This window comes from Mytilus trossulus, unplaced genomic scaffold (genome assembly GCF_036588685.1).
Source record: "Mytilus trossulus isolate FHL-02 unplaced genomic scaffold, PNRI_Mtr1.1.1.hap1 h1tg000070l__unscaffolded, whole genome shotgun sequence".
NCBI lineage: Eukaryota > Metazoa > Mollusca > Bivalvia > Mytilida > Mytilidae > Mytilus > Mytilus trossulus.
The window spans coordinates 2671911-2696499 of record NW_026963294.1 but is presented as its reverse complement, the minus strand read 5'-3'; the positions used below and the strand labels follow the sequence as shown (position 1 = coordinate 2696499).

Here is a 24589-nt window from a genome sequence, read left to right as displayed (position 1 = left end):
TAGTTTATTGATCCTATTGTGGAAGTCACAGTAAGTTAATATCAGCAGTTCTTATTTCCTTGTCTGTGAATTCAGGCCCTGTTGAAATCAAAACCGGTTGATTGACTTCTATTTTTTCCTAAGCTCTCTGGTTTCATGCACACAAAAATGTGATCTACCTGGTAAAGCCTTAAATTGGGTTAAACACCTTTAATCCATTTTATACTATTTAATTTGTGGCTTTTCAGCTGAATTTCAAGAAAATACCAACTTTTCACTGTGAATCATAACCACAGGATATAATAATCCTTTTTTGCAAACAATTATTCTTTGCCGGATTCTCTGTTTATTGTCTTTAAAAATCTTTTCTATTCAAATACCACCTGGGTACATGAGTTTTTCTTAGAAATGAACAGAGAACCATGTCAAGGGTAACCATGTCTGGTGGTGAAATAAATTAAGACCCAATTGAAGAACATTCTAACAGGAATGCATTTGCAATCATTCTTAAATGAAACACAAAAGGAAAGAGAGAAACAGAGTTTAAAATGATTGCTCCAAATTTTATTCTTTGCTCTATTTAGGTTTTGTTTAAATCCCCCATTCATGGCAGGACCTATTTCTGGACATTGCGATCGGTTGTTTTTAAGCTTGTGTTTTCGGAATTGGGATCCTGGAATTCATTTATTTTTTTATTTTTTCGGGGTATCCGGATTTAAATTACTTAAAATTCGGGACTTCAAGATTTCATGTTTTTAAGCCAAGGATTTCTGAATCAGGACCCCTCTGACCCCCCCCCCCCCCCCCTCATTCGTTGCAACAAGAGTATTTTTTATAAGTTAACCAATAAGAGAGCTACCATTTAATTTTGAGAGGGGGTGCTAGTCTGAAAAATTGTGTCCTCTATTTTAACATGCCAATGTGGGGCGTCTGTTTGGCTATTCGGGATGTATCAATTCAAGTTTGCAGCCACTTCCGGTCATAATGGGGACGTTAAATCTGATGCTTCGTGTAATAGACAAAGTCCCACGCCATAGCACGTTAAGAACCCTTGCAATAACTCTTTGAGGAGTTCGTATGTGCAAGGCTAAATTTCTGTACCAATATATCCTCATTTTCCAGTTTTAGTCCAAATTTCCCCCTCCAGGATCCCGGGTTCCTCTACAATACCAATCTATTAAAATTGAGAGGGGAAATGGGGAATGTGTCAACTTGTCAAGAGACAACAACTCGACCAAGGATTTGTACAAATCTGTGACTCGACCATAGAGCAGAACAGCCGAAGGCCACCAATGGGTCTCAGTCGTCTCTCCGTATAAGCTTCCTTTATAAGGAACACCAAGGATTATCTCCAAGTAAAAGTACTATATACATATAAAAATATATGGTGTATATATTTTAAAAGTTAATATCCAACGGTTAAAATACCGGGTCTTCATGATCAATGTAGCGCGAAACTCGCACTCGGAGGTGTCCTTCAGCTGTACATGTTCCCTAAACAAATATGTATACTAGTTCAGTGCTAATGGACGTCATACTAAACTCCGAATTATACACAGAAACTAAAATTAAAAATCATACAGACTAAACAAATGCCAGAGGCTCCTGACTTGGGACAGGCGCATAATTGCGGCGGGTTAAACATGTTTTTTAAGATCTAAACCCTCCCTCTATACCTCTAGCCAATGTAGAAAAAACATATGCGCAACAGTAAAACTTTGTTTAAGGGAAGTCTTGAATTCGATGTCAGAATATGAAACAAAAGGAAATAAACAAGATGACAATAATACACAAATAACAACAAACTACACGCAGCTATTGTAATTGTTCCAAACTTGTTTTTGTCCTGAACATGCATGAAATATATGCAACTGAACGTACAGTAACCAACGATAAATCAATATGTCTTACTGACTGACTATTCTGTTCTGCATTTTTTTCATTATATTATCCTGACCCTTTTTCAACCTAAACCTTCATCCCGTTTTATTTATTTATTTATTTATTTATTGTTAAGTGTTCCCTCGGTACTTTTTTTACTCAACTCCTGTCCTGGCCCTTTAAATTAAAATGCTATTACTCTTATTTGCATCCTCATTACTGCTTATTTCTTTATACATGTAGAGCAAGACTTTAGTTAGCTTGCATGCTTTGTTAGTATATTATACTATTGTAATTGTGATAACTTCCAGTCAAACTAAAATATATAATATATACAGGGTTTAATATGCCTATTTGAATTATTTGAAGATGTCAATCTTATTTATAAACTTGAGTAAACTTTTATACAAACAGAGCAAGGAAACTTATCAAAGATGTAGTCTACATGCATTAGGAAATTAGCTCTAACACTTGAGAAAACCTGCAATGGAGCACACAAAAAAAACATGTTTGATAACAATGACTCGTAATGACCACCACCCCCACCCCCATTAAAACAGGAATCTTAATTAACTATCTACACATGCTGGTTAAATATTCCGAACATTACATACATCAATAAAATATTGAATTGAATTGAATTGCGTTTTAGTATTCCGTATCATATCAGAAGTGACTGCTTATTTATCCTCCACAGCCCATCCTCCTCGGTATGATTTATGGGAAGACCTAAATGCATGGAATGTTTATTAGTACAATATTTCAATAAGGTTAATAAAACTTTTATTGCAATAATTGTTAATGTTGTATCTTAAATAAACAAATAGTTTCAACAAACTGAAATAAAACATAACAGGTGGGACGAGGAAAGTGTGATAAGTCCGACTTTGAAGTACGAAGTATTATATTGATTTGTTTCTTCATTTAGAATGAAATAGATGATAATGAATGTACAATACTGACGCGCAATTCAAATAATTATCGCACTTTCCCCGATTTTAAGCATACCTGTAAAAACATATAAACCTGTAAAAAAAAACAAAAAAAAACGGATGATTTTATTTGTTCAACTGCTCAATGTTGTACTTGTTCGATTGTTGTTGAAAACAGAATATACTTTTATAAAGGTAATTAATAATATACAAATTGCATATTTAAATAAACAAATATCCTGATAAGTTTCTTTTAAGTATATAAATTGTTGATTGCAATTAGTACAGAAAATAAATATTACTTTCCTTTAAATACGGAACTTATCTTTATAAATTTTCGATATTTTTTAGCTCACAAATTATTTAATTTATTCTTTGTACTTTACTGCTAATAACAACATTTAACAAGGGATATAACTAAACTGTTTATTTTCTCAGTAATACGACATTAATTTTCTATACCAATTAGTGAATGTCATATATATACAATACAATTAAACATACTTTTAAATCGGCATCTACTTACCCTTTTGTCATTTTAATTATAACTAATTAAATGATAGTGAATTCATGTTATAAAATCTTAAAAAAATAAAAATGAAGAACAGTACTAACATATGTATGACAGTACGACTTAAATAGTTGCAGAGATTTTAAATAGATAATTATTTCCGTCTATCGATAACCGCCATATTTGACAAGCGTGTACAACATTGCGATCTATTTATAACCGTCGCTCACGCATCACTGGTTCTATCAATGAGTCACTCAATACACACCAGTTTTACTGGACAACTGGCTAATTCCCGGCGACACGGAAAATCTCCGCATGACTTGCATAATTTTCTGTGAACCAGCAAATTTACGATGAATCTCTAATAATTCTCCGTTTTGCGCAGATTGGCCAAATTCACAGAATCGTGTCCAAAAATCGCGGTGATTTTCCAAATAGGTCTACCAGTGACATGTCATGTTCAGTACAGGAGTGGTTAATGAATGTTATATGATGTGTAATCATGTTTCTTAATATTTTGAAGACTATTTTCAATAACCAGAAATTAAAATTGAATCACTGACCAATCACTGAAAAATTGAAAAGAGCAATTTTTAACTGATTCATATTGCATGTATTGTGTGTACTATATATCATGTATATAATAAATACATTTTACTTCACTTACCCAATCTTTAGTTCTACATTCCAAGTTAGCTCCGTTCTTTACACATGATTCTACTTCTTTTATATTCCCCTTCTCTGCAGCTGTAAGAAGTTTCTGTAAGCAAAACAAATTTTTTACAATTTCCTCTAAAATATACAAATGTATTATAAATGTTATAATTGAATTTAATAAGCTACATGTTTACAGTTTCAATAGCTTATATTAAATGCAATGACTATGAAGAGAGAATGAAATTGTCTTTAATTTCAGAGTTTTTTTTAGAAAAATCTTTAGACAATTGTATAATGCATCAGTTTTGAGATGAGCCTCAGTTTTTGTTGAGGTTAGTATTGTAGGGTCTTTAATTTTCTATGTAATGTTTTAAAGAATGTTGTTTGTATTTTGATTGTTTTTCATTGTTTGCCATGGCGTCGTCAGTTTCTCTTCAACTTAAAGAGTTGTGAATGTCCTTTGATATCTTATGTCTCTTTGTTTGTGTCCTGGAATTTTGTACTAGTATATTGAAATTCTATTCACTGTATTCATTTTGATTTCTCCTGTTCTCCCCCTAAGAATACTACATGCCAGTCGCCTGTACCTTTCTGTACATTTAATAAACAACATAGGTCACATGACATAGGTCACATGACCACTGACTTTTAATAAGAAAAACTTACCTCATCCCAACTTGCCATCATATCCTGTAAAAGAAAGAGAAATCATTGTATTTTTATAAAAATAAGGAGATATGGTAGGATTACCAATGCGACAACTATCCACTTATGTTCAAATGAAGTGTAAGCAATTATAGGCAACGGTAAGGCCTTCAACAATGAGAAAAACCCATACCATATAGTCAGCTATAAAGGCCCCAACATGAAAAATATGAAACAATTCATTTGAGAAAACTTACAGCCTAATTTATAACAAACCAATTTACGAAAGACAAATATGACAGACAAGACCAGTGATAGCCATTGAACTACAAGCTCCTGACTTGGGACAGGCACATAAAGAATGAGGAGGGATTAAACATGTTTGTATACAGGAGTTGTAATTTTACGAGGAAAATTTTAATTATTGTTGTAATCATGATGTCATATTTAGATTGCCCCAATACATGAATACCTTTAAATATTGAAGTTGATAAAATCTGTATATTCTCCAAATTATGATTATCCTCTAACCTTGTCCTTTTATTACATACCACCATATATACAAGTAAATAAGATAAACTTTAAAACAAAATTACTCTTTTTTAAATAGATGCTGTAAAAATGATGCCCAAATTTTGCTTACATTTTAATGTCATTGTTGAAACAATCAAGGGCCATAACTCCTGAACAGCATTAAAGAAAATTTGCACTATCACACTTGAACTCCATTTTGACATGAGAAACAACAAATATTAAGACTTTAAAAGGTTTGGTTAAATGTTTCGCCAGTTATTACAAAGAAATGTCATAAACAGTGATTTTTCAATCAATCACAAGGACCATAGCATTTAATCTATCATATGAAAATGTAAAAGTGCTGGTAGCAACCATTTGTCGAAATTGGGTTTGTCAGTCAGAAATGTGTTTTTCTTGTTTTTGTAAAAATACTGTTAAGGAAGTACACCACTAATTCATGGTCCCATTGCTTTCTATGTTAAATTCCTCCGTTTCAAGCAGGCACACCTCTTTTATTTTAAGTTCAAATAAAGTGGCAATCATTGCATATCAAAGCAACACTTTATGGTGTCTTGTACTGAAAAAATCAACATACCTTGCATGGCATATAAGAAAGAACTGGTTCCCGGAACTTCAGATGTACCAAAACAGGTACTTCAGATCTGACAAACAGACAAAATGTACCCTCTTTTTAAAATTTGGTGCAGTTTTTTAATACTCAAAACTAAAAGTCCAAAAGTGTTCTACAATGATCACCAGTCCTGCAGCTTTCATTTGATACCAAAAATACCTAAATATTCTACATATTTTGAAAGTTACACTGGTGCGAAGGAACTATTTTGTGTTAAATATGTACTACTTTCTGGTATGTGCTTTCTGGCCGGGCCTTAATTAGTGGTGTTACACCTATAACAGAACCAAACTTGCTATATTGACTTGAGCATTACTTTTTTCCATTCTATGATCTATTTCAAGCAATAAAAAACATATAAAGCTTTAGTCCAAAGACTATTTTATTACTTCAAAGCTCAAATTGGACTGGTAGTAACATATGGGTTATTCAAAGAAAACTGCATATGTATATTACCAGTGGCCAATATACTTTTTTTATTCTCAATATCATTGTTTTATTTATTAATTTCTATTAGGAAAGCTATGCGCTTACTAATAGTCATATTTTTATCAGAGGTTCTTCATTAAATAAAAATATATTAGTCCAAACTTAAGACATAATGAGAAATTATCCCCCCTTTTTTCTTGAAATTCAAAAAAGGCTTTTTTTTTGTATGAATCATACATTCTGTGGTAAAACATAGATTAATAAGAGCAATTTATATATCCCTCAGCTAGATAACTTGCTAAACTGGTCCAAAATTGCATGCACAGTAAGATTTTAGAATTCTTATATCAGTATATACCATTTGCTTAGATTGTAAAAGGCTACCATAAGAAAAACAAAAAATCTTGAAAAATCTGAAAATTATTTTGACCAAGAGCTATTCCGTTCCATATACAAGTCATAAAATACATGTTTTATGGATTTCAATCAGAAAAAATGCAAAAATAAGAACTAGGAGTCAAGTCCTAACTGTATGCATGTTGTATGACCATAAAAGGTTAACATACTTGAGTATGCCAATTTAAGAGCTTAAATTTCCCATAAGCAGGTTGGTTGACCAAAAAAAAATGATTAAACATGATTACTAACATCATATTTGACTTATTTTCATTGGAATAGGTACAACTTCTAAAAATTGGATTTCTGGTGATTCTCTGTAATAGGAAGTACACCACTAATTCATGGTCCCATTGCTTTCTATGTTAAATTCCTCCGTTTCAAGCAGGCACACCTCTTTTATTTTAAGTTCAAATAAAGTGGCAATCATTGCATATCAAAGCAACACTTTATGGTGTATTGTACTGAAAAAATCAACATACCTTGCATGGCATATAAGAAAGAACTGGTTCCCGGAACTTCAGATGTACCAAAACAGGTACTTCAGATCTGACAAACAGACAAAATGTACCCTCTTCTTAAAATTTGGTGCAGTTTTTTAATACTCAAAACTAAAATTCCAAAAGTGTTCTACAATGATCATCAGTCCTGCAGCTTTCATTTGATACCAAAAATACCTAAATATTCTACATATTTTGAAAGTTACACTGGTGCGAAGGAACTATTTTGTGTTAAATATGTACTACTTTCTGGTATGTGCTTTCTGGCCGGGCCTTAATTAGTGGTGTTACACCTTAAAAGTAAGAAGATGTGGTATGATTGCTAATGGGACAACTCTTCACCAGAGAGCTTTCAATAATGACATGAATGAGCAAAAGCTATACTAAACAGCAATCTATAAGTAAGGCTCCAAAATGCACAAATGTAAAGCTTTTAAAAGCACTTCAAACGAGAAAGGACTGAGAACACACTTATTTCGTAGTGCATTTCTTTTAGACAATAAATTCAAATTAAAAAAATCGCATCTGCTGCATCTCAAAAAGATTTGTAAAGTGTTAAGTGTACTACTTTTGGGACAATTAATATCAAAATTATAGAAAAGTCTACCAACTCTAACTTAAAATATGGACAATTCTATGTTATAAGGGGTCTATAATTCAGTTTGACAGCTTCAGACTAATTCGTGACCTTCTTCAACTGGACAAAATCATTACTTTACATTACAATTCATCACCCAAATCTTTTTTTCACATGTTATTAACTTATTTCATCCTCATACTTTATATTTCATGCATAACATAAACTTATAAAGAAAGAAATTTGGAAAGTGTATCAAAAAATTACTTAAGTTATACACTGTTCACACTAGGGACTATATTTGTAGACAATGAAAATCAAAGGACGATAAATGTATCCTCTGACCAACTTAAGGCCAGATTTTTGTACAAATCAAGAAACGAAAAACCAATATGATATATACATGTACAGCAACTAAAGACATTACCACTGAATTACAGGCTACTGGCTTGTGACCATTTGAAATTGGTTTTTTTTACAATTTTCCCTTAGACTTGTATAGTAAATCCCTATGTTCTATTTTTAGCCATGTCAGCCATGTTGGTTGGATGGCAGGGTCATCGGATATATTTTTCAATCAAGATACCCTATTGAAAATTGTAGCTCACTCACAGAGTTTAATTCTATTTGGCCCAGTATATTAAGTGAAGAAGATTTTTGTAAAAGATTGCAAAAATTTATGAAAAATATTGTTAAAAATTGACTATAAAGGGCAATAACTCCTGAAGGGTCAATTGAAAATTTTGGTCATGTTGACTTATTTTGTAGATTGTACTTTGCTGAACATAAAATTTCTGTTAACAGTTTATCTCTATCTACAGATCTATAATAATATTTAAGATAACCAAAACTTGCAAAATTTCCTTAAAATTACCAATTCAGGGGCAGCAACCTAACAATGGGTTGTCTGATTCGTCTGAAAATTTCAGGGCAGATAGATTTAAATCTGTTGTACATTTTAACCCCATTTCAGATTTGCTCTTAATGCTTTAGTTTCAGAGATATAAGCCAAAAACTGCATTTTACCCCTATGTTTTATTGTTAGTCATGTCCGCAATTTTGGTTGGCAGGCCGGGTCATCGGACACATTTTTTAAACTAGATACCCTAGTGATGATTGTGGCCAAGTTTGGTTAAATTTTTGCCCAGTAGTTTTAGAGAAGATTTTTGTAAAAGTTAACGGACGACGATGATGGACGACAGACGACGGACGCTAAGTGATGAGAAAAGCTTACTTGGCCCTTTGGGCCAGGTGAGCTAAAAATATTTGGGGATTTATAAAATAAATTTGTAGATACACCATACACAATTAAAAGGTAAAAATATCTGGGCCTTATCAAATATATATTTTAAGATTCACTGTACACGATTAAAATCTAAAAATATAGGGTGCTTTATACAATGGAAAGCAGGACACCCCTGTCTCTACCTTTACACATATATTGATATATGTATATAATGTTCATCTCATATCTTTCCTTATTGCACTGATTGTACGTTGAATAATATATTTAATGAGACAGTTAGTATGATATTTTTATTTTCCTTGTAATTTCCATACACGCTTCAAAATTTTGATTACAAATTACAATGTAAGAGTTCCAAAACATCTGTTAAAAGATCCTCAAATTCAACATAACTTGTTAAAAAAAAAAATGAAAAATGGTTAAGGATGATTTTTAAAGAAACGTGTTAAAATAAAGTCCATTACTAATTAGTATCAATACAATTAAATACCCAAAGTGAAATCTGTTGGTACAAGTTCTTCAACCGTCAATATGGGATTACATGTGGGCCTTCATCAAACTGTTATTGAAACTTCAGCATGTTATTGTTAAGTCTGTCTGCAAGGCCTTAATGCCACTTTATATAACATACCCCTTCTGCCACCAAACAATCAAAATCTGAAAAAAAAATTTAAAATTTAAAACATGTAAACAGATTAAACAGAATAGAGAATGGAAACAAGGAATGTGTCAAAGAGACAATAACCAAAACCAGAGAGCAGAAAACAGCAAAAGGCCAACAATGGGTCAACACAGCCAGAAAATTCCACACCCAGAGGCACACTTCATCTGCCCCCCCCCCCCCCCACCCTTTAGTTATTACAGACATACATGTACTTTTTCTGTAATAACATAGGTGTACTATGCATGATTGGCAAACTATGAACTATTAAATATCTTTCTATAGTTGAGTATACATGTACATAAAGACAATAGTAATATCAATAGAACTTGTATACATTTTAACAAAACTAATGATGTATATTGTTCCTTTGAAACATGTAACATACATATGTTATCACAGTTCTTTGATTTTTTAGTCCACAATAACAAATGTATGTTAATTTTCTGTAATAACTCTATAGAGTTATATCATTGACTGACTGAACCATGAAAATGAGGTCAACCTTGGGTGACAGCTGCCAGTTGGACATGTACACCTTATAATGATTCCATATACAAATAAATTGGGACTGTGTTCATGGGACACAGAAGTTGCCCCCGCTCGCATATCATATAAAGTTATAAAGGGACATAACTGAAGAACGGTAAAAATCACTATCAAAATTTGGTTGAGGCTAAATTAAGTTAGAGAACGGAAACGAAAAATTCAGCAACTTTTCAATTTGTAAACCGGCACAACTACTAGAATACTACATTTTCAAGGATTTGTCTCACTATACAAATCCTTGTATTTTCTCATGGCTGACGTGTTACTATAGGGCCCCAAGATTTTTGTTTCCCAATAACCCGAATAATTCAGTCCCTCCCCTTGATCGACTCTCCCACTCGCAAGGGCCTGAACTCTTAATACGAGTTAAAACTTTTGCATGAATAAGACAATCTTTCGTTTTTCAGAGAAAAGCTGTCAATAAAAAAAAACAGCTACATTTTTGGCCAAAGCGTGGGAGGCAAAACATGACAAAAATGCCCCTAAATGAACAAAAATAAATTCCAGAAAAAAATGACCGCCTTACCTCTTGAATCCACCCCTGAATTATGTACTCATTGTCCATGCCAAGTTGGCAAAACATATATTTTGTTTTTGAATTTCTTAAATACTTCCTGGTACAGCAATTAGAAAAAATGATTAGTTTTTCACAGAAGGGTACTTGGAAGATATTGCCAATATATGTGTCAATGAAAATGTTGTAATATGATTATATATTTGGTTGTGTATATTGTATTGCACATGTATATGCCTTTTATCTGCTATTGTGGCAGTGTGTATTTTGCCTATAAAAGTATTGAATTAAATGGAAGTACATGTATATTTTTTTACTGAAACCAAGATTAAATCATGCTACATTTTCAAAATGAATTGTTTTATGGATCCACCCGACCCGATCTTTATTACTTTCAGAATGAAAAATCAGATTTCTCAACAGAAGAATCCTGCAATGCACCTCTTGATCTTTGGTCTCTTTGACTGGATCTTGTTGTTCTTTTTATTATAATAAGGTCATGAAGGTATTTATGTACTGAAGTCATTTAGGACTACAGTTTTTGAAATGCAAAAACCATTAACGGAATGTCGATGATTGTAAACCGTACATACAAACAAGTCATCACTACTTTTGACAACAAATTTTGATTTCACGCTTATTACAATTATGATTCTATTTTTTTAGTTATTTTACGTGTCCCGCTCAACTTTGTTTCCTGTTTTCAGGCACAATAATTTGACTTTCATGTGTCCAAATACCAACAATCAGCCAATCCTGTGTCACGCTAAGACCCCAATGAGACCCACTGTGATGACTGAAAGGCGTTATTACATACATGACATACATACATTGTTTCTTTGTAAAATAACCGGTTATTTCAACACAATTCATGACAGGAGGAGATATAAATCTATAAGAATTCCCCCAATAACAGTTCTAGTATACCTGTTATTTTCTGAAATAACTTGTTTAAATTATATGTATACCTTTGGTGGTAAATAATAATGTAAAATCTTTAATATACACCCTATCGCTATTTGTCTGCAGGCCATTACTGGGCATCACACAGGTTCTCGTAAAATTTTGACGTCATAATACAAAATATCTGACGCCACAATGGATAAAGTGATTGTTGTATGACGTTCATAGTTCGAGCGGGACAGATTCAGGATTAGCGATAAGGTGTATTGTCTCATACCTGTGGATAAAGAACCTAACTTGATGTTAATAATCAGTTCTTAACTTTTTTTTAATTTTCAAATACAAAGATTTTATATTGTATGCACACTTTTGATTCTATACGCATTATAAATCAGTGGCGGATCCAGAAATTGTCATAAGTGGGGACCGCTCTAGTCACGCTTCAGTGATTCCCTATGTAAGCAACCAAATGTTTTCCCAAAAAGGGGGGGGGTCGGGTCCCCTGCCCCCCCCCCCTAAAATCCGACTCTGTACAGGGGTGTGGAAATATTTGTTTGTGAGCACTTGTCCCCGGGCAAGTGAAACCTAAAATTTTACTTGTCCGGAAAAAAATTTACTTGCCCTGATGATCCCAATAAATATTGAAGTATTTCTTGTTTTATGTAGCTAATATATGATTTTTACTTTGCACTGTTGTGCATCACAAACAAATGAAATCCATTTGTTTATATGTGTAAAAAATAAGGAAAGTAGGATAGGGTTAACATCAATTGGACAGAAACCTAACAGCAAACCAACCAATGAAATGACATGTATAAAAGGACAATTTTGCAGCAGTTTTTTAATAAAAATTGAAGCCAGTAATATACTAAATTTGAGGACAGTGAGTGTAAATGAAGGTCATACAAGCTTTTTAAAAAACAATACTTGTTAACACATGACAAACTTCAGCGCCGCCTGGTGTCTAAAAACTCTTACACTTTTCAAATGCACTTTTTAACTTACAAATTTGTTTCCATAAACAATTTTACCTTGAAAAACATAAAATCACTTAGTTTAATGATTAATTTAACATTTCTTCTTTACTTGTTCAGAACATTTCGTCTTAATGCGAAGAAGAAGAGATATGGAAACCCGGAAATATGTCCGTCGACCTGTTGATGTGTCAAAAATGTAAAAAATATTTTTAAAATGAGCTAAAATGAGTATGTCAAATCTTCACATGAGTCAGATATAACAGAAATATTTAAAACTTACCCTTAAAAAGCCTTCGAAATGACGTCTTCTTGGTTTAAAAGAATGTATTGGCAGTTTGTCGATAGCAGCAACGCGGAAGTTTTGTCAAAACGAGACACTAAATATCGGGATTGGGACAAGTCGGACCAAGAAAACTCGGACCACTTTTAAAGAAACTCGGATTAGATCGAAAGACAAATCGGACCAGTTTGAAACAATGATTGGACCCATTTAAGGACGATTCCAAATATTTTCAAAGACAACTATGCCCAATGTGAACCACTTATTGGGTCCATTTAAAACGGTTGATTCAAGGAAAAAAAGGGGATAAAGGACGTAAGACCCGGCTCCCCCCGTTTGATCGCCAAAAATAATAAATAATTGTTCACGCTATATACAATTTTTTTTTTAAATACATTTTTATTTAAAACTATTTGACAAAATTTCATTGGTTTGATGTATACGGAAGCCGTAAGGGGACACACAAAATATTAGAAAATATTTTTTTTTAATTCGAGATTTTTTTATCGAGATCTCGGTAAAACGGTAATGTTTTATCGTGATCTCGAATTAAAAAAAATATTTTCTAATGTTTTGTGTGTCCCCTTACGGCTTCCGTAGATGTATGCTCATTGCTCATTGGCACTCATACAACATTTTCTTTGTCATCTCAGTGAGGGTCTGGAATGGTGGGGAGGAGGTGTGGTAGAACAACTGATTTAACTCAGTGAGGGTCTGGAATGGGGGAAAGACGGATGCCGAATAACAACTGATTCATCTCAGTGAGGGTCTGGAATGGGGAGGAGGGTGTCGTAGAACAACTGATTCATCTCAGTGAGTGTCTGGAATGGGGGGAGGAGGGTGTCGTAGAAAAACTGATTCAACTCAGTGACACATATAAATTCAGAAAGTAAATTGGCAATGTTTTTTGTAGAATAGTATATTTGTTTTGTACAAGTTCAACTTGTATGTGAAAACAGTCATGTACGTGCACTTAATTTCCTTGTTGGCTTTATTTCAAGAACAAAATAATTTACGTGTTCCCTTGGTAAATGCAGAAATTTTCACTTCCGCACACAAAAGTCTACACTTTCTGATATGTCAAATCCTCTGTTTGCTAAGAATGTATCTCCTGTTAAAAGTTTCGTTAACAGCCGACAATTTTCAGTTATTTTCTGTTTACTAGATCGTCCGACCTCACGTTCACCCAACCTTTGGACAGACGGTATATAAGAGGGTGTGGATGGGGTATACAGAATAATGGGCAAAAAATAAAGAATAGAGTAAAATGGGCAAAAAAGAGAATAGAGAATAATGGGGTGCTAAAATATAATGAATAACTGCAAAATTTCAAGAATTGGGTAGAATATACTGATTACAGAAAAGAACAATGTTCCGTCAGAATACAGTTATCAAGCTATTACAGAATAGCCATTATTGTTAAAGATAAAGAATAACGAGCGAAAAAAAAATAAAGAATACAGAAATGAACCGGTACCCCAATCAACCGTTTACCAACATATAATGACACAGATAAACATATCAAAAACTTCACAGTTACTTGACCAGGTCTCAGCACGGGCAAGTACATTATAAGGTCTCTATAAAAACAGTAAAAAACAATGTCACAAAACTAGGAAACTTTCCATGTCACTTACTTAAGGTGGCTCACCCCAATAGTGACCCCCGGTAGATTTTTTTAATTTTCACTTATTCTGTAGATTTTTTTATGCTGAATCCAAAAATGCAAAGAAAAAAGGGGGTCACCAGGCTCGTTTTCCCCTCAAATTGAAGCGAAATGTGCGATTTTGACCCTTTTTCCAAACGTGCCCACCCTTACAACAATAACGGTTACATCAAATTTAAAGAGTTTTAAAACCAAGTCAGTATAATTTTTATATGAAAAAACATTCGAATTTGAAATGTAAACCTTTCCCGTTGTTGTTTTTGACTTAAAAATCCTTTTATTTTCAGATTTATGTCTAAATTTTGCATTTTCTAGTTTCAGTTTAAGGCAAAAAATATTGATTGAATCGATTTTTCGTAAAATTTTCCCGGTAGATTTAAAAAAAAACAGATATGTCAAAGCTATGAACTTTTCGAGCATTTTAAGGTAAATTAAAATGGGGGTCACCAGGCTTTTTAAAAAGTAACGAGCTTTTGTTTAACCCCTCTACCCCATAAGGTCTGATTTCAATGCAGTCCATTATTTACTTAAATAAAATAATGTTTGAAATTATATTAATAAACGATGGCTGAATATAAATGTGGTTATCGTATGACTGTTTGTTATCAAGAAGCGAAACTTTGATTATTTAGGTGAAATACGGTAATTTTGTCTGGCGCGAGTTGCTTCCCTCTAATTTGGCGCCATTATCGGACCAGAGGAATTTCAAGGTCGCCATTGTCGATCAGCATACTACATTGATGAATACGACCATTTACATACATAACAGACAGTGTGGTGAATATACAACGATGAAGGTAGAGTTATTACATAAGAAAACATATATTTCGATATTTTAGGCAGCCAAATGTTACCAGTATCACGAAAAATACAAACTTGGGGGCTGTCTCAAAATACTCGCGACTGTTGAAAAGCACTGCGACTGAGACCTTGTACGAGCTCAATTTCTGTTCCATGTTTAATCGTTATAGCTGGTATCTTATTTATGTGTTTATCTTAGTATTTTCACCCTTTACTGGCAAGTTGTAAACATGTCTGGCCCGTTTTGAGAGATATCCGTGTGCAAACGGACGAAGAGGAGGGATGACATCTAGCTACTATGAACCACCACAACTGTCATTTTTACGCTACTGTTAGTGTCAATGAATTAGTCTTTTTAATCATCATTTGGTAAATCTAATTTCGTAGCCAAGTTACATAGATTTAGGGTCATATGTATGTGGGGTACCCCATAACTTCCCTAGGGCATGCACAGTTTCTACTCCCTTGTCCCAACTATATTTCCCTTCCCTTTTACCCTAAAACTTTCTCCTCTTACTTCAATACTTCCATCTCCTTGTTCCAAGACAAAATAAAAATGACAACATGTATTTCCAAGATAACCCTTTTCTCTGATCCCTCATTCCCCTGTCTCATTACCCCTGTTCACCCCCTCAAATAATAATCAATGAAGGTTCTCAAGGGGTTTGATTGACTTGTTTTTTTTTTTTAGAATATTACATAATTGGCCTAATTTGTAAATGATAACCCTTACAGTAGGAGGCAATACATCTGTACATCTTTTAAACATATATATATTGTATTTAAAACAACATTAAAAAAAAATATTTTGGGGTCATTTTGGATTGATTTTAAGCAACCTGGTACCAATAGAAGATCATAGAAGCAATATTGTCACATGTTTGTATATTGTGGTATTATTCTTTTTTAGTCTCATTTTCATTATTTTCTGTTAAGAAATTTGGCATTTGCTATATATAAATAAAATAATTATTGAAAAATAGTTTATGCATTCTCAAGAAAAAAACAAAAACACTTAAAACGAACCTATTATCAAATAAACACATATTAATATAGACCATTCTACTTCTTTTAAGCTCTCGTAGATATAAATTAAATCCAACCATACATTTTTAAATGCCCTCAAAATATTTTTTTGAAGTAATGTGTTTTTATATAAAATATTTACATGATATACATGTAGCAAAACAATGCAGGTGACAACTACTTTTGGCCAGGTACTGTATTTTGAGTTGAAAATAATTGTTGCTTTGTGAATAGTAATTGTTAATAAATACAAAATTTGGGTATCCTATATATATATAGATATAGGGTACAAAAAGCCTCAGCATAATTTATTCATGAGGACTGCATGAGCTGCATTTTCAAAATTAAGGCAGCTGAACAGCAAGATAGAAACAAAATCACTATTTACACTTGTTGTGCATGTAATTATATTTTGTTTGCTAGTTATTGATCACAACAAATTCTTCATTATTTTTACACCATAGTGGCAGGGGCATTAAGTTAGATTTTCCTTGCATTGTCAGTCTTATCAAACTTGCATGTACGTCCGAAATTTGTTTTCTGTTCTCTTACTTCAGTTTGCCTCTACAAATGTTATTAAACTAAATAAAATTCACAATTAATGCATATATATATTATTCTTGTTACCAACAAACACACATAAAGTTTGAATTTTTGGTGGGGTTGCTTTTACTTTTCTAGAGTTATGCCCCTTTATAAATTTTAAAATAGCTAAATTTTTGTTCCTTTCTTTAACACAAGTTTGCTTTATCCAAATATTGTGATACTTATATGCAATGCTTACTACAACACAACTCAGATTAAGTAAAAATTTGGGTGGTGTCACTCTTTTCATTCTTTACATGCAAGCGGCTGCTCATCTGTGTCCTATGGACACATTCCCCATTATGAACAAGTCTACATCTATATGCTTTTGAATGTCAATAATTGTTGATTTTCTGACAGAATTACTCTGATATTTAATTTCGACTGCAAGTACATTTGTACATGTACATGCAAATGGAAGGAGTGATCTTGGAATGTTCAACTTTACTTGGAAACTATTGGCACAGTACTGACAGAATTTTATGAGAAACCAGTATCATCTAGTCTTGCAACCGGAAACTATGTGTAAAGTGCTGAAACTTAAGAACAACATTCTACATGTATATGCAAATATGTGTTGCGGCTGTTGCCACAATCCAATTGAGGAGCAGAGGTCAACTATAAATTGGAACTACATGTATATGCCTTAGTGCTGTCAAAATCCTTAAAAAATGCAATCAAAAGTACCTGCTTCACCTACCTGTCCCAATGATGAATAAAGATCATATATATATATATATATTGAGTCTTATAAAAAAAACAGTGAAGGAGAATAAATATTATGAAGATATAGAGCTGATCAGCTAATGATTGTACATGTACATGTCGTATAAATGGCAACAATGCTTACATGTATACTAGAACATTTGAATTAACAATATTACATTTGTAATTAGATATAGGAAGATGTGGTGTGAGTGCCAATGAAACAACTCTCCATCCAAACAACAATTCAAAAATTAAACCATTATAGGTTAAAGTACGGCCTTCAACACGGAGCCTTGGCTCACACCGAACAACAAGCTATAAAGGGCCCCAAAATAACTAGTGTAAAACCATTCAAACGGGAAAACCAACGGTCTAATCTATATAAACAAAACGAGAAACGAGAAACACGTATATATTACATAAACAAACGACAACTACTGTACATCAGATTCCTGACTTAGGACAGGTGCAAACATTTGCAGCGGGATTAAACGTTTTAATGGGCCCAAACCTTCTCCCTTTTTCTGAAACAATAGCATAACATCACAACATATAAAAACATACGATAAAATATCAATTGGCAGACTTAACTCAATCAAAAAACGTATGATTACACAATGAACGAATAAATTTGATCTGCGATATCTGAATACAAATGCACAGTTAATTAAATATTAGAGACAAACATTCATGACCAAAAGGCTAACAAACAAATTCAAACACACTGAGAAATATTTAACCAATCAATGTTCACTTTAGAAAAAAAACGTTTTTTTTATAATCTTGAAGTTTATACAAATGTTGTAAGAATAAGTGAAAAATTGAAGATATTACAAATACTCAAAGCTGGTATACAGCAAAGATCCATATAAATAAAAAATGACAAAAAAGCATTATAAACAGTATCAACAGGTCGAATTAACAAGAAAATACGATTTGAGAGTACTCGCAGTTACTGACAGCTAGTTAAAAGCCAAAACCAATTAATAGTAAAAAATCATGCATCAGAGACTAAAATCGACTAAAACACATCACAGGGATTTAGTATTTTAACGTCATTAATAGTCAAAGAAGACATGACTTGCGCAATGCCAAAAATAAATGTATCGACAGGTAGTAGTATAGTGAAGAGCGACTTCTATAGAAATAAAAGTAAACGTGGCTGTGTCCCCTATACATCTCGCCTCAAAAGATAATGAAATTTAGTTATGTTTTAATTTGCTAATGACAAAATCAATATTAGTGCCAATGTGAACTATATTCAGAGATCTAATTACAATATTGGTACGATAACCCTTACTTATAAGTTTGTTTAAAGGTTCGATGAGTTTACAAGGATCACATAGGGATTTCCTCGCTTTAAGTACAATATTACCATAAAATTTAGGATGAGAAATACCATTTTTAATAAGCTTTCTACATGTATAGCCAAATTTACTAATCAAATCTTTGTATCTATGAAAGAATTTAGTAAAAGTTTTAAGTAATTTATGGTATCGAAATCCCTGACACAACAATTTACCAGTGATGCATTGATTACGTTCGTTAAAATCTATGACATCAGAACACACACGGGCAAACCGAACGAGTTGCGATATATAAACACCGTATGATGGAGCCAAAGGCACATCGCCGTCTAAAAAAGGAAAATTAACAATAGGAAATGAAAAATTGTCTCTTTTGTCGTAAATTTGAGTGTGAAGTTTCCCGTTTGAAATTGAAATGTCTAAATCTAGAAAAGGACAACTGCTGCTGTTTATGTTAGATTTAGTTAAAGTAAGTTCGTTGGGTAAATTTCTGAAGTATATTTAGAGAACTCTGGATTATTCAACGAAAAAATATCATCCAGATAACGGTAGGTATTTTTGAATGTATCAACCAAATGTAACAATGATGGGTCTTTACTGAGTTTGGTCATAAACTGAGATTCATAGCAATATAGAAATAAATCTGCTATTAAAGGGGCACAGTTGGTGCCCATAGGAATACCTACTACTTGACGATACACTTTATCGCCGAAACGTACATAAATGTTATCAAGCAGAAAGTTTAAAGCTTCAATCATATCCTCACATTTCCAGTAAGTGTATCTAGCATACTTTCCTTTTTCGTTACAGAAAAAGGCCTTAAACGAGTTACAGCAAATAAAATTACAATGAGATTTTTCAAAAGACCATTTTATCAAATACAAAAAATTTTTCTTTATTAGATTGTGTGGAAGTGTAGTGTACGGAGTAGAAAAATCATAACTGTCACCAGAATTGTAAGGACCATTGAGAGCATGTATTTTATCTAAAACCTCTAAAGAATTTTTAACACTCCAAAAATAATTAATACCATTATTTTCATAAGCTTTATTACAAAAGTTAATAACCAGTTCTTTGATAGTAGTAAGGGAGGTGGTTAGAAGCACTGATAGATTAGTAGTAGAACACTTACTCGAAGCGGAGATGAAACGGAATTTAAATGTTTTTTTGTGTAATTTCGGTAACCAGTACATGGTAGGGACTTTCAAATGTTCGGAAGATGCTTTAAGCTGGGCAGTGGTATGCTTGTTAACGATTTGACTCTCTGTGGTGCGCACTGACCTGAATGTAGAGGAATTGATAATTTCGTTTAGAAGAACTTTCGTGTAGTATATGCGTCACACCACCACTACATTATTTGCTGCCTTGTCTGCCGGTACGAACACAAACCGCTCTGCGAGTACCTTGAGTTTGTTTTTTATTCTAGAAATGGGTATATCATGGTTCCTATTATTAATTTCAGAATTGTTTTCTAAATGAGATATTCGAATATCAACAGTATTCATAATTTTATTCAAATAACTGTCTACATGTTTTATAAATTTGATCTCAGAGACATTTGATGAATAAAATCAATAACGTTTAAAAAAATTGATTTAGTTGGGCCTTTTTTTACGCCTGTTTTCAGGAGGTAATATGGTACATGTATACCAATGATTGTCAGTCGTCAACATGGTCGGCATATACTCATTTAATAAATACTAAAAGGTACATGTAGTAGATAAACTATTTGTGTGCAATACATGAAGTTTACAATTCTGTCAATTACAATGTATCATGGACCACATAATCATTTGTATGGTTCATTGATCAACAGTAAGTCCTCTGTTTTCATATGCTAAATTGTGTAATCAATAGGTCATCTTCATGTATATTTGGTGGATGTTAAGCAACCAACAATCAATCAATCATGAATATTTGGTGTATTAAATGTATTATAACAAATTAAAATATCAAATAAGAGGATGTGATATGATTGTAAATGAGACACAAGAGACCAAACAACACATAATTAACTATACATTAAACCTATGTTGGTTTTAAAGGCCTTTAAATGACAAATGAACAATTTAAAATGATTCAAATGAGAAAACTATTGGGTGATTTGTGTACAAAATAATGAATAAAAAACAAAAATGTCTGTCTTGCAGGGTTTATCTGAACTTAACCTAATTTCATGGATTTGTCTATTTCTTAATTCTAAATATGTTTCAAAATATTTGGTTGATGGGATGATTGTTAGAGAGTCTGACATAGGGTGCAGGCTCATTGGTTGATAACATTGCGAATAACTGTAGCCGGTCCCGCTTTGGCAGTCAGTTCCCACATTGTCACTGGAGGAATAAAATAAGAAAACAAATGGTATAAGAAAAAAAATGTATCATAATTTCCTGTCGATATGCACATCTACATAGTATGCCCTTATTATCTAAAAAGGTTTAAAAAATTCTTATGTGCGTTTTGAGAGAGAGAGAGATGATGAGAAACTGTTACAGTGCTATATTGCAGTAAATAAGTTCAAAGGGGCATAACTCCTAGAAAAAATAAATGAATCTTAATTTCCTGTTGACATGCACATCTACATAGTACGTCCTTATTATCTTAAAATGTTTCATGAAATTCTGTTTGAGAGGAGTTGTGATGACAAGAAACAAGACTGACTGACGGACAGACAGACGGGTCAAAAACATTATACCCTTTGCAACTCCGTTTTGTTGGGTATAAAAATAGGAAGATTACTTAGAAGATAACAATTATGTCCTCGTACAATTACCAATAAAACCATATACCACATAGTCAAACAATTAAAAGTCCAAGAAATTACTTTTTTGTATTTATTGCACATAATGAATATTTAATTTGTTCATACAGAATCGTCACTGGCAAATATTTCAAAAATAAAACGGATGAGAGCATATAGAAAATTATCAATTATGTAAGTTATGCAAAGTAAAATGAGCTAAATATATGGACTGCCATAGTGTTGTTGTTGTGCTGGTAAGAATGAGTGAACAATTATGCTTGGTCCATGTATAGGCAAAATTCATCCTTTTGACCTTACGAGGCTTCGTATGTATACATCCAGCTGTTTGAGCACCCTGTATAATCAAGGGATCATCTGTCAGATTAGTCATATTTCTATGTTAAACATAAGATTTGAAAATAAGCAGATGTAGTATGATTGGCAATGAAACAACTATCCACCAAAGTTCAAATTCGAATTTCAATAAAGTAAATAAAAAAACATCATCTACTTTTATCATCGCGCATAGATTAGTTATACATTTCTATGCCACGGTAAGATCAAAGACCATTAAATCCGTGTTCAGAAACAAAATTGTCATTCACATTTTTTTGCCGCAATGCCATTACCCCACTTTAATTATTTTCATCATCAAGAATTTCCCTTATTATCTTACCTTTTAAAAAAGCATGTCAAAAATAGATAGAAGTTAACATTTGCCCGGCTAATATAGCGTTCCTGTGTACTGGGCGGAGTTTAAAAATTACCATCCAAACTTTTCCTGAACTTAGTAGTAGTATAGATTTATATATATATATAAAGTCTTAAGTAGTGTTTGTGACTGCCCGACACGCTGTGGATGTTCCTAGAAAAATCCCGACATAGTAACCAAAGCATGCAGTATTGAGGAATTATATCATAGGTCGGAATACCAGGCCAGTCCCGGTTACTTTTGACAGCGGTGGGTCCAGGGGAGGGTTCCGGGGGGTGCCCCCCCCCCCATTTTTGGACGATCAATGCTTTTGAATGGGAAAATATAGTTGGAACACCCCCCTTTTTGTCCTGGACTGGGAACCCCCTTTTAAAATGGCTGAATCCGCCCCGATTAATCAATTTTCATATTCATGAAAAGGCGGAAAACAGCCAATTATTGAAGTGTCCTTTTATTTCTGCAGGAAAACCAATAATCATTTTTGTGAAATAAGTTGCTGGATCCATTAGTCTTTTATAATAATAACACTTGCTCTGATTCACTTCATGATGTTTCTTTTTATTTAATTTGAACTCGATTGACATATTGATAGATACAACAGAATATTGCAAATCATCAAAATAACAATAAGCAAATTAAGTAATAGACAAAAATCATAAAATAGAAAACATTGGCCCCGAGGTCTTACATTATAGGACTTAGTCTAGTGTTCAGGAAATTATGGAATTGTGATACGAGAAAGTTTATCAGATGATGTTCGTGCTCATTTATTGATAAGGTAAACAAATCTTTAAATGAAAATGTTCAAATTTGTTTTTGGGAAAATAAAAACATTTAACTATAATTAACAAAATTTTGCAGTGTAAAAATATATCGCATTATCGGGAATAATTAAACCCATAAAATAACTGGAAATAAAGATATTAAAGAGATTTATGACAGAAAACAAACTGTTATAAAACGCCAAACGGATATATTGATAAGTACCTGCCCCGATGCCTTTAAAGCATACTCTATACGGGGAAAGCTGTACGATGACATGCAAGTGTTTACATCGCTATTATTTGTTCAAAGTTTATCATTGCGTCATGGGCAAAACATTTTCAAAAATAAATCTCCAAGACATCATTTAATATTCAACCGATATTTAATTCAAAATATGGTACGAAATGGACCGTGTAAGGTGATAGTGCGTTTTTGGAGCGAAGCGGCACCGTCGACGCAGTCATACATGTGACTGTCAGTATTTATATATTCTTTTTTTTTAATGTTAATACGCTTAAATCACGTATATTTCTCTCCTTTTAGTCTTTTATGCGAAAAATGAAGAAAGCACTCTGAATTTCTGACCGTTCGTATTTCCTGTTTTGAAGAACGTTTTGCATCACTTGTTTACATCGTCAAGGGTGCTTTCATACACGCCCGCGTTCCAAGGTCGTCAACGCTATTTTTTAGAAGACCCCTGAAAGCGACCGTTTCCAAGGCACTCGTCGTAAGAAACATGCGTTAAAATATGCGCATTGTTAAAGGGCCGAGCCACCTTAAGTGACAAGTAGACTTGTGTATCTGATAAGTCGACTGATGTAGTTTGACAAGTCGACTTATGTATCTGCCAAGTCGACTTATGTATCTGCCAAGTCTACTTGTCACTTAATTTAGTCTACTTGTCACTTTATTAGATTAGTTCTACTTGTCACTTAATTAAGTGCACTTGTCAGATATATAAGTCTGTTTTTACATGTCATGAAATGGGCAAAAACGCTAAAAGATGTTTTATTTTTTTACAAAAAAGTTTAGTTTAAAAATAGAGAATAATACATAGCAAAATCCGTATCATATGTCGTATCATCCCGAGACATTAATATCAGCCCATAGTCGATCGAGGATGATACGGCATGTGATACGGATTTTGCCATGTATTATACGCTTTATCATATATTTTAACAGAAGAGTATTATATGATATGAACTGTTTTCTGATCCATAGCACTGGGTTACCTTCAGTTCTACTTTTGTCTTGTTTAAAAGAGCCTTAAGGTGGTATGGGTGTCTTCCTCCATCTTGGATTGTAAAAAACAGAGAACTAAAGGTCCAGATTTTCTATCAAATTAGCAAAATTTGTTGCAGGAATGCACATATATAATGTAAATTTTCATTTAAAAGAACCAATTTATAAGAATTTAACTTATAAATATTAAAACTTTTGCAAATGTTGATTATTTTTGGTTGTTTAAAAAAAAAAAAAAATGGTATTT

The 24589-nt window shown here is 32.9% G+C and overlaps 1 long non-coding RNA gene across 1 annotated transcript; it reads right to left on the bottom strand.

The window, feature by feature from the left end:
- Positions 1-3972: 3972 nt before the first annotated feature.
- On the bottom strand, positions 3973-12895 carry LOC134699416 (uncharacterized). Its single transcript, XR_010103578.1, has 4 exons — positions 12788-12895; positions 9394-9560; positions 4630-4653; positions 3973-4066 (listed from the first exon to the last, which is right to left on the bottom strand). It is a non-coding gene; the product is annotated as an uncharacterized LOC134699416 (long non-coding RNA).
- Positions 12896-24589: the final 11694 nt, after the last annotated feature.